We start from the raw sequence: 15,145 nt of genomic DNA on the forward strand, positions 1-15,145 counted from the left end.
ATTAATTAATTAAAGTACATTTCATACATATGTATTTTATTCCATTTAAAATAGAAATCTATAGAGTCTAAGCAAGTCATCTAGAATCGAGCTCTAAGTCTCTCTACATTGTATGTTGTGTGTAGTCATCCCACCATACCATCAGCATTTGCATTTTCTGAAGTCCATAGCTCTCAATGGTCAGAGAAGTTTAATCCAAAGAAAACTTTTTGCCAATGTACTCAAATACTTTTGGTTGTCATGACTTAGAGGAAAGTGAAACCAGCAGCCTCTTGGATCAAGTTCCAGGCTGTAGGTAAATATCCCATAATATTGGCAATGGATCCTCATAAAAAATCTATAATTCAGCTGAAATCTATAGCAAGGCTTCCATGTGGAATCTCAACTTACCCTAAAGCATCACTTCTGAACCTATGGGTCACAACCCCTTTGAGGGGTCACACTTCAGCTATCGTGCATATCAGATGTGGATACTAGTATTCATAAAAGTAGAAAAGTTATAGTTATGAAGTAGTAACAAAGTAATTTTATGGTTAGGGGTCACCACAAGCTGAGAAATTATATTAAAGGTTTACAGCATTAGGAAGGTTGAGGACCACTGCTCTAGAGGGTGACAGACAAGATCAAGATGGCTCATGATGCCATTTGAACCTCTCTCTCCCTTCTTTCACTCCGAGTTATAAACAGCTGCTAAGGAATCATAAAATTTGCTTGCTAAGCAGAGAAATAGATGGAGTTTAAACTGAACCAGCAAGAGAAAGATGCTTCCACACAGCAGTGTGATCATACACATCACAGCACAGTCATCCATCATTTTTTGTTTTACATCTGGTGTGAGTCAATACCACCCTATTCATATTCCCAAGACATGTTGTATACTTAATAAAGGCCCATGCCCTTTAAAAGTCATCACATCTCTACCAGGACTTGTATATGATACTGCAAGATTTTTTTTCTTGAAAGTGGGATATGTCTTGGAATGATTTCAATTTGTTTTCCTGACATAGAGACATAAATCACTACTTTATTGACTTGAATCAGTAGACCACTCCTGGCCTGCAATAAATGTTTTCCAGCCTGAAAACCTGTTTTTACTACAGACAGTTCTTATATTTTCAAAAGCTATAAACTGAAACAATGGCCCCTGACAGGCAATTACATGTGGAGGTTTTGGGTGTTTTTTATGATATTATATCAATGAAACAAATAATTGGATAAAAAATACAAGTTAACTATTGCCTGCCTTAGTTTAGTGCCTTCAAAAGAAGAACCTGTGGTGAATATTTACCAGTAGCATGTTTCAATGTGGTTGCAGAGAGAAAAGACCATATTAGGGATATAGAACAGGAGCAAAGACTGTGAGGTTTTCTGCTTGTTTGTCTGTTTTTCCCAGAATATGAGTGGCCTACTCAGAAAATGAACCTCTGAGAAACCTTAGGGTGTGCATCTCTGGATCCTCAGAGCCTCACACCTGCCAGCCCTCACTGGCCAGGCTGCTAGGCAGAGTATGTGCTTTACTACACTTATTTGTGAGTGCTGATAGCCTCAGAGATCCCAACCATAGGAAGTAATAAGGATCAAAGATAAGCAAGGTCGCTTGCACCCAGAGGAAACTTGCACGGACTTATGAACAGCTGCTGCGTGGACCTGTAGCAAAGCCTAGGGGTCTTGAAGAGGTGAGCAAGGGGGTGCTTTAATGGCACATTTAGATTATCCTCAGTTTTCTTACCTGTCTTAGGTTGCTTTCAATTGCTGTGATAAAAGGCATGACTGAAGGGAACTTTGAGAGGAAAGGACTTACAGCTTACAGACCATAATGAAAGGAAGTCAGTGCAGGAACTCCAGGCAGGAACCTGGGGGCATGGGCTGATGCAGAGGACATGGAGGCAGGCTGCTTACAGGCTTGCTTCCTATGCTTGCTTAGCTTGCTTTCCTATACCACCCAGGGCCATCTGTCCTGGCACAGATCTAGCCACATTAGGCGGAGGTCTCCTGCATCATGAAAAAAAAAAGCCTCACAGACTTACCTACAGGCAGTCTGATGGAGATAACCCTTCAATTAAGGTGCCTGCTTCCTTCTTCTCAGATAGGTCTTTTTTGTGTCAAGACAACAAAACACAAACCAACACATTATCTTTACATATGTAGCACACATAATGAATATGTAGATGTCTGACACATTTGGTATACACTCATATATACCTCTGTATTATCACTATGCATTTACATAGACGTATAGTGCACACATATTCATGAATGCGATTTGTAAGTGTATAATTTAAAGAAATTCTGACAAGCATGTTACTCAGGGTATATGATATGGTGACAGAATTTTCAGCTCCTTTCTTATATTTATCAGTGTATAAGAAGAATGGTTATGCTCCTTCTTGCTTTACTTGAATGGAATTAACATTTGACATTGAAATATACGACTCCACATTTTCTCAGAGGAACACAGTGCCTTGCAGTGATTGGTAGGCTCTTGTTTTCTTTTGACAAGATGTCCACTATTGTCTCTTTCAGCTGCTTGAACTCATGGCATAGATACTTCTGTTTAAACCCCATTTCCGTAGCTCATTAGCTTTAATCAGCCTCTGTGGGTTATTTAAATTTTCCTTGTTCTGAATTCTTTACCAGCAAAACAGAAGCAAACAATCCTAGCATCCTCCTCATAAGAGTGTTGTGGAAATAAGCAGGCTCAGTGTGGAAAGCAGGGCACCAAGCTCTAACAGCTTGCTCAGAAAAGAGAGGAGCGCTAGCTGCTATTGTTTGTATACATGTATTCCAAAAGTACATGAAGAGAAGTGGGGGAAAGAAAGGCCATAAATAGTTGATTTATTTTTTTCTTGATTCATTTTCTACCATTAACCAATCTCCAGTCTATTTTCAAGCTGAGCAAACAAACACTTGCTTCTTTTCTGTTCTTTATTTTAAAGCACTTGGCTTGGCGTACGTTTTATTTTAAGATAAACATGTAAATTATTTAGACAGACTTAGCATTTAGTTTAAGAATTGCTTAGTCAAAATGGGAAACTATAAGATGGACTTGAGCCACTAAACAAAAAACAAAAATGTAAAATTTAAAAAAACAAAAACAAAAACAAAAACATTGCTGTCTGCGCATAAGCGACTGTTGGTAGATACAGTGGGAACGCACTGATAACCACAGGGATGACTCATTCCAGTTGAAGGAGAACCCCATGCAAGTCAAATGAAGGCCTTTCTAGATATACTAAGCACACACTGGTCTTTGTGCTAAGGACATATACAGAGTCATGGAGACAGTGAACAAGATGCTTTCTTAGGTTAAAGGCTAAAGAACCATGTTCAATACTCAGGCCAAAGGACAGAACCAACTTGTCCTCTGACCCACACGTAAAGCACCACTCATATCTCTCCACATACAGTAAAACAATGAATCAAAATGTAACTTTCAAAAGGGCAGGCTGAGAGTCTCTAATTCAGGGTTTCAAAGCCTGGAAACTTTGCTTACTTTGTCTTTCTACCAAACATGCAAAGCCAGTTTATATAGCAGATGTCTAAGTCTATTTTAGGCTTGCAACAAAACAAACAAGCCAATGGAAGCTTTGTCCAAGCGGTCTCCGTGAAAATTGAATCAAAAGGATAACTTGGCATAAAGAACATGATTAAAGGATGATTTTTATGGGAGTGTAGAATTAGATCTTAGAAAATTCAACCAGAGCTGCAATCACACATTTATCTTTCAGTAAATTTAGTTCCAAGGGAACGTAAGAGCGAGGCTCTCCAGGGTAGTATATAATCAGAGCTTCAATTATCTGTTGCTGTAATAAGCCACTCAAAAACTTAGGCAGGGATCGTAAACAACATTTTACTTTCAAAGTGCCTAGTCAAGAGAGGCTCAGCTTACAGCCTCTTCTACTCAGTGTGCTGTTGGTTTTGGCTGTAGAAAATGAGATGATGAACAGAACTGGAACGGAGAGATGAATCATTCATGGGGCTGACTGTTCTTCCTGTCTGTCTGAGAGAGCTGGTCCTGTCGACACTATCACCTCCATCTGGCCTATCCACCCATCTTGAACTCATTCCAGAAGACAGAGATTCTGACTTTGAGACCAGGATGAGCATCCTACACAGAAAGCTGCTGCCAGCCCTCCTACATCCTGAGTTCACAAGATGGACTAAGCCCACTTGTGCGGTAGTCACTTGGTCAAAGAAGCCTAGAGTCCAGGAAACAGAGAATAAGCACTTCCTTTAGTTGCAAATACTGACAAGTGACAAAGAAGAGAATGTCATGAGGCTAGGGAATAGCTACCACCTGCACTTTAATATGACAGTATAACCATAATGAGTCTGTGAGCCCTGACTTACTGTCCTCGGTGCCCAGACAACCGCAGTCTGAAATGATCAATGCAGTGTACTTTGCTAAGGGTTCTGTCAGCAGAGTAAGAGGGAATGTCAACCTGCATTCAACTCCCCATTAAAGTTCTTATATTTACAGATCTTCATTACATTTGGATTTTTTTTTTTTTTTTTGCTGTATAAGCTATAAAAATTACCAAAGGCAGTGTTTAGGACCAATACCTCTTACATCTGGGTTTGATGATGCTGTGTGAAAGGTGACCTTGGCAGAGGCTTTCAGGTTTCATGGTTTAGGAACAGACATGCCCTGTCCACACCTTGTTGCTAGGTGAACAGGACTATTGCGAGGCAAGACAAGACCAAGTTCTATTTCTATAGAGAAAAGGCTACAGTCCAGCCTTGGTCTTTAAGAAAGAAGTTGGATTTGATGAATACCTTCAGGGAAAGAGAAAGAGAATGACAAATGATGGGCATTTCATAGATAGCATTCACAGACTCTATGTGAGGAAAGAAATACTACATTAATCATGTATCCTTGCTTTCTGTATTCTGGGCAGTTTGCAAACCTCCTCAGAAGGCCATACTTTTAAAACCCTAGTATTCATAAAAAGTTTTAGTAACTTTCAAAACGTGAATAAGTATCCAAAGAATCAAGTTCATGAACTACCCATAGTCCAGACATCTTTCCTGACAGCATCAAAAAGTCAGCTACACAGTAGATCTATCAGACCTTGCAGGCCAGTTTCAGTGTGCGGTCATCTGCAGTGACTCAGAATCTTTTACGATTTGAGCCCTGGTAAATGCTCTTGATAGTTCAGAGTCAGCAGACTCAGGGCAATTCTCACAGCTGTTACCAATTAGAAACATAAGGTAAAATTTTCTGGCCAATTCAAAAATAAACACATTTTATGCATAGTCATCTACAAGTTGGAGTGGGAATAATTTATTGAATCAAATAATTGCCTCTTAGTGCCTGTAACAAGTTAGCTACCTAAGGCAAATGAGACAGAACACCCTCCAGAGAACTGTTTCTGTTTACCCTGCCAATTAGACTTCTAATTGCAGTGTTTCTTTCCTTCTAACATCCTTGACATTCCCAGGCTGATGATGTATTGTGTACTTACAATTCTTGTCAACACTAAACACCAGGAAGTGCGGGGACCATGTTCCCTGTACAGCAAGTAATTCAGGGCAAACAGAGCCAAATGAACGAGGCTCTCAGTTGTCCTTGTCCTTTGCCTTGTAGCATCAGGCTAGGGCCACACGCCAGATTCTTTCCAGAGATACCTCAGATGTGGCAGAGATCCTCATCAGAGATCCTGCTGCTACCCTCCAATGGTAGGCTCTTTTTGAGCCACATGGTTTTCATTTGGCTGTAATTAACATTCATTTTGCACATATTATTAAGTGGCAGAAATGTCCTTGTTTCCTTATTCACTGTACCCATCACAAGTTATGCCACACGTGTTTTGTCCCTGATCCTTGGAGGAAGAAGGAAAAGTTCAGAGGACACTCTTACAAAACAGTTCCAACACAGAACTGTAGCCGGCTGACATGCCCTGAGACTACGGCCAACAGCCATAAAAAAATGCTGGCTGTGGCTCTCGGTGCCCAGGTTTAGATGGTCCTACTCTACAGTTAAGAACCAAGTAGCCATCAGGTCTATTCAGACACAGCTTACTGTGGTGTCACACGCTGGCAGCCTCAGTGCCGAGAAGGCTGATGCAGGAAAAGTACAAGACACAGGCTAACCCTGGCTAAGTCCGTTCTGTCTCAAAACAAACCAAAACCCAAACAGCAGCAGTGAAATAGGACTATTCCAACTTGACCCTCAAGTCAGAGAACTCTTGTCTTGTTGTTCACACTTTACCTTCTGCTGAATGATCTTGAGGTCACTCCTCAGCCTCAGCCTCCCCTCCTCCACCATAAGTAAACCTCCCTTGAGTCTCTACTCAAGACTTCTTGACTTCAGTTTTCACTCTCCATTCTGCTGCCTTTGTTCTGAGGCCACCTGCTGTCCAAGGCTTTCCAGGTCTCCTGTCCCTATCTCATTTCTTCCTTTTATTTTTGCAGAAGGCTTTCTAAATGTCAAGTCTCTCACCTACAAGAAGCCCTTAAATCACTCCCCTGGACCCACCAAGATCAACTTTTTTTGTGTGTGGCTCTCATCACAACCTCCCACAAAAAGTTAAGTTCTTTCAATAGTCCAACGCCTGCAGTGTCTTTCATACCTCTGCAGCTGACTTTTCCTAAAACATCGTTGTTCCCTTGTCCCAGAAGGAAGTTGCTTTGCCCTTGAAACTTAGCTATGAGCAAAGGAATTCTTTTGTTGCTGATGCTCCTCTTCTGGACCTGATGTTTTCAAGGTCTTGGTGTCTTCATAAGAATTGAAAGGACACAAACAACAAAGCAGAATGCTGGAGCTCAGCTCATGTCCTTCATTTTATTTAGTTTAGTATCCCAGCTCGTGATGTGGTGGCCTGCAGTGATGTGGATTCTGCCCCCTTGATTCTTCTAGTGTAGGCACTCCATCATAAGCATGTCTGAAGGCTGTCCTAAATGATTTACATCCTGTCAGGCATCAACCATCACACACATCCATCTCATGGCCTTGGGGATCTCAATGTTTATCACCCTGGATGGACTGAAGTCCTTTGGGGCTTTACTGGAAAAGAAACTGTAACCTTTGTGTCACCTCTCAAAGCTAAGAAATTCCATTTCTTTTAAATCCTCAAGAACACTGATCTTCCTATTACCACTCATAGGCAATAACTCTAAGTTCATTCAAAGAATTTTGGGTATTTAACAAGTCAGGGGAATTCTGATATTCAAATATGATCCTTTTTGTTTGTTTGTTTGTTTGTTTGTTTGTTGAACCGTACAAATGAACCGTATATAAGTTTTCAGCTTACTGATATATATCCCCCCCTGGGGGATCTTGTTGATGATATTATCAGGAATTTCTTATGATAACATGTAAAAGACAATAATATGTGCAGGATAATCACACTACTCCCCAAAGTCTTGCATCTTAAAACACTTACAAACTCATGGTTTCTTGGGGTTAGTAATTCACGCAAAACTGAGTTAGCTATCTTTTCAGAGCCTCTCATGAAACTTCAGCTGAGCTGCCATCCAGAGCTACGATCTCATTGGAAGAACCTACTAGAGATAGAAAAGCTGTTTTCTGATTCACTCATTAAGTGGCAGACAGATGTTTGAACCCAAGCCATGAAAATTTCTCAAGAAGACTGACTGTTCTAGATGATCCAAGGAGACATGTACAGACCAAATTTGAGCTCTTTATAACTTTAAGTTTAGATATGACAATATTTTTCATGGTGTGTTCTCTGTTTTAAGAAATCCAACAAACCTTGTGAGTTGAGCTTTGCCAACCATATTGGCGGAATTGTACCTTTCCACAATGTCAGAGCATGTGGAGCATCAATAAGCTCCAAAGATAGATTAGTTATGTTGGCTTTACTTTACTATTAGTCTGGTTTCACTCAAAGGCATGACCATGACATTTGCAAGTTCTCCATTCTGTTCTATTTTAATTACCAGTATCTAAGAACTCAGACCACACATCATTTCTTTACACAACTGCTATAGAAACAATTGGTTGCAGAACAGCTTTGAAAGGCGTAAGGAAGCTGTAGGAACAACAAAAAACAGGAACTACAAGCCAAATCAGTGATTCAAACCAAAAGGAAAGCATCCCAGTTGGGGTGGGGTCAGCAATGGGGTTAAGGAATTGATTGTGATCTGTGTACACAGGAGTACACCTGTATAGTAAGCAGGATCCTGCCAAGCTGAGTCCAGGCACAATAGGGAGTTTCCTGGCCATTCCTTGGCTAGCTGCCACAATGCTAATGTTGTTTTGATGGAGCAACATGCCTCTATGCCATACAGAACTCTGAGTAACACATATGTTGTGCTGCACTATAAGGTAGTTTTCTCCTTTTATATTTTGAATAATATATTTTACCAAATTTATTGATAATTGCAGAGATGGTAAGTTTTTCTTTTGTTTTTTAAATCAGCACAAACAGATTGCTTATCAGTTGTTCCTTATTGTTGTCATGGGTATGTGGTGTTTTATCATTTATAAAAATAAGGTATCATGACATTCTACCTTAATATTTATACAGAAAGTTGAGTAACGGAGAGGAAGTTGATATTATGAAAAAAATTTCTCTCCTCACCCGAAGCCTTCTCTCATTCTCTCTTATGTCATTACTTGCTAGGACCTTGGAATGGCAGAAACCAATTGGATGCTCACTGGTGAAGTTCAAACAGGCAATACTGTGAAGGCAGAGAGAAGCTGGTGAGGGGGGCTTGTAGGTCAAGTAGGGAACACCCACCTCTAATATCCTAAGATTTTTCTTCAAGGTAGATGCAGATTTCAGGGAATGTGCAGATAAAGTATTGACTAGAGTCATTTGTCCTTCTAATAACAGCTATATTATAAATTCACGTCATCAGTGATAGCAGCCCTTTATTGTCTTACTATTTCAGCATAGTCTCTCAAAGACCACAGCCATGTTGTTAAAAGACAGGAAGACCAAAGGTTGTATGTATTAAGAAATTAGGGATAAAAATTGCTGATATTGAGTGAAATAGACAGTCCAAGATTCTTCTGGAAATGTGCTAATGGTAGGAACAAGCTGAGATCAGACACATACTACACACTGTACAGGATTACCTACACTTTACTAATTCCTTAATAATAATTATAATGATGGTAGATTGTAAATGTGTAACATTTTAAAGTTTACAAAGAGTTTCCACCCACATTATCCTTTTGGAGCCCAACAATGATGCTGAGGTACTTTGACAGCAAGTATTATTTTAATTTTCAGCTAAGGATGCAATCTATATAGATAGTGACTATTTTCAGATAACAAAAAAAGGCATAATAAGCAAAGAACATGGTAAAGAAGTGAGGAGATCATTGGATTCTTTTGCTCAGTCTTATAAAATAGAATCACATTCTTTAATAAGCCAAGAACATATTTGAACCATAGATGAGTAGAGTCTCAATGAGAAAGCAAGATAGGACCACCCACTTGGTAATGCTGAGTGTAGAGTAACACAAATGTCAGGAGATTTTTCTTTCAGGCAATTAGTGGTCAAAGGAGCCCTGTTAAGGACACTTCATTTGCTGCTCCCAATGAAGCTTATTACAGCTTAAATATGAAATATGCTCTGTAGGCTCAGCCTTTATCTCTGTCTCCAGCTGTGTTAGAAAGCTTGGAGGCAGAAAGTTCACTTGGAACATACTAGGTTCTTGTTCTGTCATCCCCTTCTTCAGCTGCCTGTCCTCCATCATCTACTTCTTCACTAGAAGTCCAGAAACATAGCATTAGGAAACATTAGACTGAGATGGATATATTCTTATGCTTCTTGCTGACAAACTTACGGCATTATCCAGGAAATAAGCCCTATATTCTCCAAGGCTGACACTGCACAAAGAAACTGAGTAGGTTGGATAAACAGATGATGGTAACAGCGAAAGTTCTATTAACAGAGAATCTATAATCTTGCTCTACTTAGCTGTTGATGTGTGCCATGGTTAATCCTAATTCTCAGTTCGGCAGGCTTTAGAATCATCATGGAAATCAATCTCTTAGCAAATATGTGAGGGATTTTCTAGATTAGGTCCACTGAGGTCTGAAATGTAACCCTCAATGTGGGCAGCAGCATTCTAAGGGCTGACGTCACTGGACTGAATAAAAGGCAGAGAAGGAGCTGGACAGCCGACTCTGTATGTTTCTGTTTCTTAACTGTGAGAGCTGTATGAGCAGTCATGTCATTGCCTCGTGTAGTGACCTCCTCATGATGATGATGGCCTACACCTGTGAACAGTGAGCCAAATTAAACAGTTCTTTCCTAGAGTTGCTTTTGCCGGATATATGGTCACGCCAGTGAGGAAAGCAACTAATACAGAAAGTTGATACCAAGTAGTGGGCCATTGATTTGATGATGTTATTCGAGACCTTTGAAACATGTTTGTAAAAGGACTGTGGGATTTTTGTTACTTTTGGCTAGAAAAGCCCTAGAGTGAGCATAGGTTTATGAGCCATTCTGGTGGGAGTCAGGAAGAGCAGAAGGCCAAATGAAATGTGGACAGTGGAGGACTGACTTATGAGGTTTCAAAGGAGACCAAGGAGTCCATTGGGTATTAGGCTAGATGTCATACAGGTTGTGTTTGTATAAAGAATCTGGCTACATTGTGCCTGTAATGTGGAGTCACCTTAGATCCAACATGACTCAAACACCTAGCCAATACAGAAAACAAAAATTTACTGTAATCAAGCCAATACTGATTGATCAAAGATGCAGAACAGACTCAGAAGCTGAACTGTGACCCCAAGCAGGACTGTTACAGAGCTTTTAAATCTGAAAACCACAAACATCTATTTATTGTAAACTGTAAGGTGAATAAACACATTACTTCTCAAGTTGCTTTTGCTCATGACTTTGATCACAGAAATAGGAAGAAGACCAGGAAATAATTACTACAAGTCCCTTATTTTCTTTTTTTTTTATTAACTTATTCAGGTTACATCTAAATTGTTATCGCCTCACTTGTATCCTCCCATTCCTCCCTCCCTCCCTCTTTCACCCTATTCCCCTCCCGAAGTCTGTCACAGAAGGGGACCTCCTCCCCCACCATATGGTCACAGCTTATCAAGTCTCATCTTGGTAGCCTTCCTATCTTTTCTTTGAGTGCTACCAGGCTTCCCCACAAAAGGGAAGTGGTCAAATATGGGGCACCAGAGTTCATGTCAGAGTCAGTCTCCACTCTCCACACAACTGTGGAGAATGTCCAGTCACTTGGCTAAATCTGAATAGGGGTTCAATATTTATTGCAGGTATTATCCTTGGTTGTTGCAGTAGTTTGAGTAGAATCCTCTGGGTCCAGATCTGCCCATCATGCTGTTCTTCTTGTAGGTTTCTAGGACCTCTGGATACTTCTAGTTCCCCATTCTCCCATACTTCTCTCACCTAGAGTCCCAATAGGCAGTCCTGCATCTGTCCCAATCTCCTGGTAAGCAAAGACTTTCAGGAGACATCCCTGTTGGGCTAGTGTCCAATTATAAGTGAGTGTATACCATGTGAGTCTTTCTGAGCCTGGGTTAACTCGGTCAGTATGATCAATTCTAGTTTCATCCATTTGCCCACAAATTTCAGGATTTCCTTGTTTTTAATAGCTGAATAGTGTTCCATAGTGTAAATATAGCACAGTTTCTTTATCCATTCTTCAATTGAGGGACATTTAGCTTGTTTCCAGGTTCTGGCTATTATGAATAAGGCTGTTATGAACATGGCTGAGCATATGTCCTTATTGTGTGGTGGAGCACCTTCTGGGTATATTCCAAGGAGCGGAATAGCTAGGTCTTGAGGTAGCCCTATTTCCAGTATTCTGATAAATCACCATATTGATTTCCAAAGTGGTTGTACAAGTTTGCACTCCACCAGCAATGAAGTAGTGTTCTCCTTTCTCTACATCCTTGCCATCATGTGCTGTCACTTCGGTTTTTTATCTTGGTCATTATATTGGTGTAAGATGGTATCTCAGAGGCATTTTGATTTGCATCTCTCTGATGAATAAAGACTTTGAGCATTTCTTTAAGTGTTTCTCAGCCATTTGATATATGTCTGTTGAGAATTCTTTGTTTAATTCTGAGCCCCACTTCTTAATTGGGTTATTTGGTTTGGTGGTGTTTACTTTCTTGAGTTCTTTATATATTTTGGATATTAGACCTTTGTCAAATGTAGGGTTGGTGAAGATCTTTTCCCGGTCTGTAGGTTGTTGCTTCATTCTGTTGACAAGTCTCTTAAAGACCACTGTAGAAACACAAGTTGCTGTGGAAAAATCCATGTGTGGTCAATGCCAAGATCATGTGATGTCCATTGAGGAAGGCTATGGAGAAGAGAGTCTACATGGGCTTCAAGTGGCAGTTTTGGAGGGAAAGGGATACTCATGTGCTTTGGATCCCAGATGATTCTGTCATGATCCAAAGATGTTGTACATGGAGCCCTGTGTTTGCTTCCACTGGCTTTCTGTCTTTCCTTGGTTAGTCATTCCTAGGTAAGTCCCCATTCTTCCCTTTTTAAATATAAAGTTTTCAAAATTCTATTTTCTATTAAAACATGTAATTCTTTTTGCAAATTATTTTATAAGCACTCACATTTAAGAGGTTACTTTGAGTTTCAGATAAGACTTGGATTTTGGACTTTTGTTGTATTGTTTATAACTGTTAAAAGTTACGGAGACTTTGAAATGAGGTCTTAATTTATGTTTCATTATGTGATAGCTATGAGTCTATAGGGAAAATGGGTAGAAAGTTATGGTTTAAAAGTGATCCATTTATCATTGTCATCAGACGAATGTGGAACAAGGAAATCTCAAGTGGCCTTACCCGTAGACTAATAGATATGGGCAACTTACAATTGCTGGAAAAAAAGACTATACTTTCAGGGATCATCCATATAGTTTGTTACTAAAATCATAACATAAGCAACACTAAATGAATTAATCATGTGGTATTTTATGGTTATTCACATAGGTCCACACACTATATACATATACATACACACATATATTTATATATCAATATATATCAATACCAATCAATCTATATCTATACCTATCTATGTCATCTATATCTGGATCAAAGAAAAGGAGTCTAAGAGTTCGAGAGGTAGTAAAAGGGAAGACCATAAGAGGGTTTGGAGGGTGGAAATTAAATGGAAAAAATATGTAATTGTACTTTAGTTAATTTTTAAAAATAAAAAACGTGGTATATTTCAGCGCCAAGTTGATAAGGATAGTGTTGCAATGGTCTATCTTGATTGTCAGCTTGACGGATATAATACTACAATGGAAACATGTCTCTGAGGAGATATTTTCAGATCTTATCAGTGTATTTTTCTATTGATTTTAAATGATAACATAACATTTACATACTCCAAAGGATTTGGATATATTTCCTTTAAGAGCAATATTCCCCTATTTCAAATTACAGGGGTTAGATACAGTAAGGGACATGACTGAGATCCAAAGCAAGAGTCAGAGCATCTGGGTATTTCTCTAGCACATGTAAAAAGCCTTAAGCAGTTCAGCTCTGTGGTCCCTTACCTGGAGCAAAGCACATCTTCAGAGACAGGTGCTAAAGCTATCTTTATTCTGATGAAGAAATCTCAGACATGGGAACTAGTGAGCACTTAAATCTCAACCATAAATATTTTGCAAACTGGTACAAATGTGTTTCTCTAAGTTGAAACCGTATTTGCAAACTCAGACTTCAGAAAGAACAGAAACCTATGAGGTGCGGCAGGTTATAGCTGAAAGAAGTGATAGTGGCCATTGCAGAATGGCATTTATGGTTGTTGGAGTTCTTGAGGCCACCAAACATACTCCCATATCTTGAGCTAAGAATGTCAATAGCTATATGTAGCCCTTTGGTCCTTATTTTCAATGCATAGTTATTACTCTAGGGTTTTGTCTTCTTTGTTTTTTTTTTTTTTCATTTTAGGACAGTTTTTTGAGGTCAAATCTACTTATGGACATCCATGTGAAAATATAAAAAGCCATTGTGGTGGTTTGAATAGGTATGGGTCCCATAGACTCATGTGTTTGAATGCTTGGCCCATGGGGAATGGCACTATTAGTATGTGTTGCCTTGGATTAGATATGGCACTGTTGGAGAATAGAGGCATGCTTTGAGGTCATCTGTAGATGTGGGCTTTGAAGTCTTACATGCTCAAGCTATGCCCAATATGGCACACAGTTTCCTTCTGCTGCCTGTGGATCAAGGTGTAGAACTCTCAGTTCCTTCATTGGCACCATGTCTGCCCACATGCTGCTATGCTTCCCACCATGATGATAATGAACTAAATGCTGAGACTGTAAGCCAGCCCCAATTACATGGCTTTTTTTCTAAGAGTTGCCATGGTCATGATGTCTTTTCACAGCAATAAAACCTTAACTAAGACAACCATGATTTTAAAAAGAACTGAAAATTCAGCTGTGCTATAGCAATTCCTTTCCCACTACTTCCTAATTAAAAATCATTTAACCCATTATCATCACTACCCTGACAAATATTTATCTTGACCCTTTCTCAGCACTTCTCTCTTTGAACTCTCCCTGGAGGCCAGCATCTTCTATCTACAGGTCTTCTCAATCAATCCCTGTCTTTTGAGAGGGCAAAGTCAGGCAGCTGATGTAGGAATCATCTCAGTATTTTCAGTGCTAAGAAAATAGCAAAGGAAAGAAACAGAAGAGAAACATTTACATGGATCTCTCCATGATGTCTTGTTAGAGTAACAGGTTCTCAGAGCATCCACTGAGAGTGGAAATTAAGAGGCCTTCCAGAAAATTCAGAAACTGAGGAAACCAAAGCCATATGAGCAACCATCCATCCTGCTTTCTTGACACTAAAATTCCCCTGAGCTGTCTCTCGTACTGTGGTCAGTTTAAATAATTTTGTCACCAGGATTCATTTCCAACTCTCCCCTTTCTCATTTCATTTATTTGTTTTTTTATTCTTCTCTCATATACTACATCCAGACTACAATTGGCCTTTCACCCTCTCCTCTGAGCCATCTTTCCCATGTCCTCTCTCTCCTAGATCTATCTACTCCTCCATTTCTCTTTAAAAAAAAGGGGGGGGCACACATTCCAGGGATAGCAACCAAATGGCATATCAAGTTGCAATAAGACAAGAAACATTCCCTTATATTAAGTCTGGATAAGGTCACATAATAGGAGGAAAAGAGTCCCAAAAGCAGG

Source organism: Acomys minous (assembly GCF_964271855.1).
Source record: "Acomys minous genome assembly, chromosome: 5".
In the NCBI taxonomy this organism is placed as follows: Eukaryota; Metazoa; Chordata; class Mammalia; order Rodentia; family Muridae; genus Acomys; species Acomys minous.